Below are 5,731 nucleotides of genomic sequence, written 5' to 3'. Positions count from 1 at the left end.
TAATTATGACAATTTGTATTTTAGGAAGATATCAACTAATAAAATTAATCCGTTGAGATGAAGCTCAACGAAGAGATATGTAACTTTTATTTGAATAACGGGTAACTACCACATTGGCGTATTATAGTAGGCCTATCTTTTCTCGAATTGAAGTTGTATTGTTCTATATATACAATTTTAAATTAATAAGTGGTATATTCATAGAAAGTAAGAAGTACCTTTATACAGATAATCATGGAGAACGTATAAGCAAACATCTGTAAGAGAGAGTCGAGAAAAAGCAAGTTATAGAGATTTTTCTACCAGTAAATGGACACCTAACGAGTTGAGAGAAATGTCGGATATCAGTAAGTAAACACCTGATGAATTGGGAGATGTTTCTCATACCTGCCAGTAAACACGTAACGAGCATATATATATATGTGTGTGTGTGTGTGTAATACCAGTAAGTAGACATCTAACGAGCAAAGAAAAGTTCTTCATACCAGTCGGTAAATACGTACCTAACGAGCAGATATATTTGTGAAACCAGCAAGTACACACTTAACGAGCAGAGATATGTTTCTGACATCAGTAAATAGACGCTAATTAGTAAAGAAATGCTTCTGATATCAGTTAGTAAACACGAACGAGGAGATATGCTTGGATACCAGAAAGAACACACATAACGAGAAGGTGTGTGTCTCATATCACCAAGTAGAGATCTAACAAGCAAAGAAATGTTTCTGATACCAATCGGCAAACACGTAAGGAGCAGATGTCTATGATACCAGCAAGTACAAACTTAACGAGCAGAGATATATATTTTACCAGTAAGTGGATATCTAACGTGCAAAGAAATGTTTCCCATATCAGCCAGTAAACACTTAGTGAGCAGATGTGTTTGTGATATCAGTAGTACACACTTAGCGAGTAGAGGTATATTACTAATACCAGTAACTTGACGTGTAATGTGCAAAGAAATGTTTCTGATACTAGTCAGTAAACACAGTAACGAGCCAACGTGTTTGTGATAGAGTAAGTATACACTTAACGAGCAGAGATATGTTAGTAATTCCAGTAAGTAGATATCTAATGTGCAAAAGAATGTTTGATAAAAGTCAGTAAACACGTAACGAGCATATATGTTTGTGATTCAACTAAGTGCCCACTTAACGAGCAGAGATATGTTTCTGACCCCAGTAAATATGTACTAAGGAGTAAAAAAATGTTTCTGATTCCAGTTAGTAAGCATGTAACGAAGAGATATGTTTGTGATACCAGTAAGTACCCACATTACGAGACGATATGTTTTGATACCAGTAACTAGACATTTAACGAGCAAAGAAATGTTTCTGATCCCAGTCTGTAAACACGTAACGAGCAGATATATATTTGTGATACTTGGAGGTACACACTTAGTGAGCAGAGAGAGATGTTTCTGACATGACCAGTAAATATATACATAACTAGCAGAGACATACGTCTGATACAAGTAAATATGTACCTCAGCAGCAGTGAGATGCAGCTGGTAATCTGATGTCTTGATCATCTTAAAGTAAACAAAACATCAATATTGTTTAAAGAGTAACTAGAGTAATCTGGCCAAGTAAAGAGAAAAGAAAAGGCAATATTCGAAACGAAAGAGTATTTAATTATCATATGAGATTCAGAATGGAATAACTTTTTCTTGTGTTTTGATGATATTTTGCGACATCACGTGATGGATTTATTACTGGAATTATTTAGCAAAAGATAAAAGAATAAAAAGAAAATCGGTGATAGAGAGACTAACATGAAACTAGTCCGGAAGCATCATTCACCAACAAAATTGAATATTCTTATTAATTTTCTTACTGGCCTACCAGTTAGAGAATCATATTATTAAAACAAACATTGGAAGTGAACAGAAGCTTTATCCATTGATTGATAAATTACATGGGCTTTACAGAAATGTACACATCACATGAAAGCTTATATATATTTAATATTGTCAAACTTCTACCACCAACAAAAGGGGAATGCAATATTGAAAGTAAAGTAGTTGATCTACAATTCCGGTTTCAACAGGGAAATACAGACGGATATTAGAACTATGTTTGCAATACTGAATCGATAAAATAATTATACCTCACTTTCCCATACTGTATTAGCCCTTTTATCTGTCAACAAATGGACATCCAATGGTAGTTATATGAAACATAAGGATACTCAGAATCCTTCCTATTATTTAAGATCTAACAAACTTATGCAAAGCGTAGTTTCAAAACCCAAAATGAAAGAATAAACTAACAAGAAACGGACATGAACGTGTCATTTGGACTTCCAAATCAAACCTAGTCCATTCGATAAGCATAACAAAGATATGTTCAGGCACAAAAAATTAGGTGCCATGGACAACGAAGTAAGTTCCTGGGGCCCATTAACCTTGTTATTATAAGGAAAATCGTACACTCGCAGTAAAATAGCTATTGAATCTACACTGTTTATTGGATAGACATGGTTTATAGTTCATTCTCTTCAGCATTAAACAATCTATCCAGAGGTGTTATGTATTGGGGGCTCATAACGTAGTTGAACAGGGGAAATTAGGAGAATATCCCTCAAGAAATCCCTCCCATCAACTTTGTCCCCCCTCTGAGTGGCCCCGGGTAAAAGCAAACAATCTAAATGTATCTCGAAAAATACTATAGGGATAAGAAATGTGTGTAACAAGTTCTGTATTGATAGACGGAATAGGTATGAGGGGAAAGCGTGTATGGTATATCTCTTGGTGTCAGGTACGAAGCAGCGATGCTAGCGATAACTATTAGCCTTACTGTGAGCTATTAGGAGCGTATCTGATAGATTCAGAAGTCTTGCTTCTATAATAAGGATACAATTAAAAACAAACGATGGTTGAGCTGAAATTAAAACATTAAAAAATGTTCTTTTAATATATTTCCAAAATATATCTGATAAATACTGATATTCGTTATTTGCTTCTAAAAATTAAAATGTGTACTTATATATACTTAATATATTCCAGATGTGGGATCAGAGAAATTAATTAATAACGAAGATTTAAACTAAAATCTCACCTTCGTCTTAGGTCAGACATTTTATTATTTGCTTCATGTGTTGCTTCCATTCTTGTTATGCAGACTGAAGATCCGTACCATCTAATTCTAAAAATCTCATGTTGCGGGATTTCAAGACTGTTTGGAATCACATCTGAACTTTATGTTCTGAATATTTGAATACACAAAAGTATGTACTGCCATGGATGGTAATGAAAGGAGATTAAACAAATTGGAGTGTGTGCTCGAAATACATGAACATACGGTATATAAATATGTAACAATATATACTTTAGGTGGAAAATATGTGCTACATTCACTTTATATATATATGTATATATATATATATATATATATATATATATATATATATATATATATATATATATATATATACTGTGTGTATATATATATACTATATCGTAGTTATATCATTAGCACTACGTTTGTCACTTTGCTTGCAGTCCTTTTCCTGGTGGCTCTTGTTCGTGAATGTTTCGCAAGGGGAGCCTGTTACGTGTAGGTCCAACGGGTCACAAGCAGTAGTTAGCCGAGTGTTAACTCATTCTCCCGATACTTTTTCACAATGAGTACGTACGAAAACTTAGTATGGAAAAGGGCCATTACGTAACCCTCCCAATACCTGTTGATTTTCGGCGCCATTTGATGATACCCACGCATCTACAAGGTCAGACACAACACTGCTTCCTCCAGCAAACCTATAGTTCTAACATGATACGCCAGGTGGCAGTACCGGTCGGATATACAGCGAAAAGTATCATGTTTATAAGGTTCCTCGGTGTTGCCTAATCCAATCTGATATATTCAGTTCACTAATTCTCGCATAATCATTCATTTTACTTAATCATCCCTCTATTTTAGGTCCCAGCTCGCCCCGTGTGGACTTAGTGGTGGACAAACACCGTGCTCGTGGGTTTTTTCGGGGTTCTCCCGTTTCCTCTCACTTTCTTCATTCCACCATTTCATTAATTGCTCATCATCACCGTCTCCTTTAGCCTAACCGGCATAACCGTGGGACGTGAAACTTAGATATTTCATTTCATTTTCTCTATTTTAGGACATAGAGAATAACTAACGATCGTAAAATTAGAAATTTGATTTACTTTTTACTCAATATTAGCAAATAAAATATTTGAACGTAATTACTTTACTAAATGAGAAGATAAATATTACTTTAAAAGAAAAAGAAAGAACTTAATTTTATAATACGCAAATACACACACAAAATGTATCTAAAGTGAATTATATATGTTAAAATGAATTTATACATTCACACGGGGAAAAAAGTCCCTTTTTTATGTTTACCGCTGCCTTCTCATGTTCCCTCTGGCTTCGCCGTTACTAAAAGTAACTGTTAATTGGATTTTAAAAATTACATGAGTTTGGTCTTTTTGAACGAGAAAAAAAAACTCTGCTTAAACCAGATTTTTTTCCTCTTTTATTTTTCATTTCTCGTAAAGGATACGTATATGGGATTAGCAGTCAGTTGAAGAAGAATCATTGATTTCCTCTTTGAGATCTTCTTTTTTTTTAGTTCTACATAAGAAGAAATCACCAAGAGACAAAAGAGAGGAAAAGAATGGTTCGTATATATATTTTTTTAAATCTGTTTCCTGTCTTATGCATAACGATGGATTTTTACAAACACAGACTCAACTAAGAAAAATGCTACCGTCCACCATATAAGAATTTGTTCCTTCTATTTCTGAAATTAATTCATGTCATGGAGCATTTATCATGAATATACAGTGAAACTCTAATTATTTGAACTAATGACTGCTTGACGCAATCCGAATTTGTAAATAAATATGCAGACAATTAGAGCAATCATTAACAACAGATTATGCTATGTGATAAAAATTTCTCTAAACTCGCTTTCGTTAAAGGAAAATGAAATAAGGGTGAATTTTACCATATCAATTTTGCCATATCATGAGGTTACTTGCCACAACTGGGAAGTTTCCATGCTCCACGATCATCCGCTAACCTTTTCGTTTTCGTGTATCACTTTTCTGTTTTGATATCATCCATGAATTATATGACATCAAATTTCCTTCTCCTCTACTTCTCTTTTCCGCCACCATATCCTCTAGTACGTGCCTTATGTTACAATTCCTTCGTAGCCAATGTCCCAACCAGTTTCCCTTCCTCTTCTTAATAATGTCTAAAATTGTTCTTTTCTCTTCCACCTTTTCTAATACTCTCTCATTCGTTTTGCGCTGAACCCAGCTGATTCTCTCCTTTCTTCACCATACCCACATTTCAAAAGCTACCAGTCGTTTTTCATCATTTCTACGTAATCCTCATGTTTCTGACCCACATAAAACAATATTCAACTTAAAACATTTTATAAGTCTTTTTTTCAACTCTGTATTTAAAGTACCACAAAATAGTGTTTTCTTTCTTCTAAAGACTCTTTTCGGCACTCCCATCCTTGCTGCTTTCATTTCACGTTCAACATTTCATATCATTACTAATAGTACTACCTAGATATTGAAAACTAATCACCTGTTTTATTTACCCCCTTCCTGCTTCTATATTTGACCCTGACCGCTTCGTTCCAATCACCATGGCTTTTGTCTTCCTATCATTTGTTTTCATCCCATATTCTTCACAGCTCTTCTTCAAGTTTTCTAACATCTTAAGTGATTTTCCTATTCAGATTCCGCAAC

This window comes from Thermobia domestica, chromosome 11 (genome assembly GCF_964235325.1).
Source record: "Thermobia domestica chromosome 11, izTheDome1.hap1.1, whole genome shotgun sequence".
Lineage (NCBI taxonomy): Eukaryota > Metazoa > Arthropoda > Insecta > Zygentoma > Lepismatidae > Thermobia > Thermobia domestica.
The sequence above is the reverse complement of the archived record's forward strand: the minus strand, read 5'-3'. Positions refer to the sequence as shown.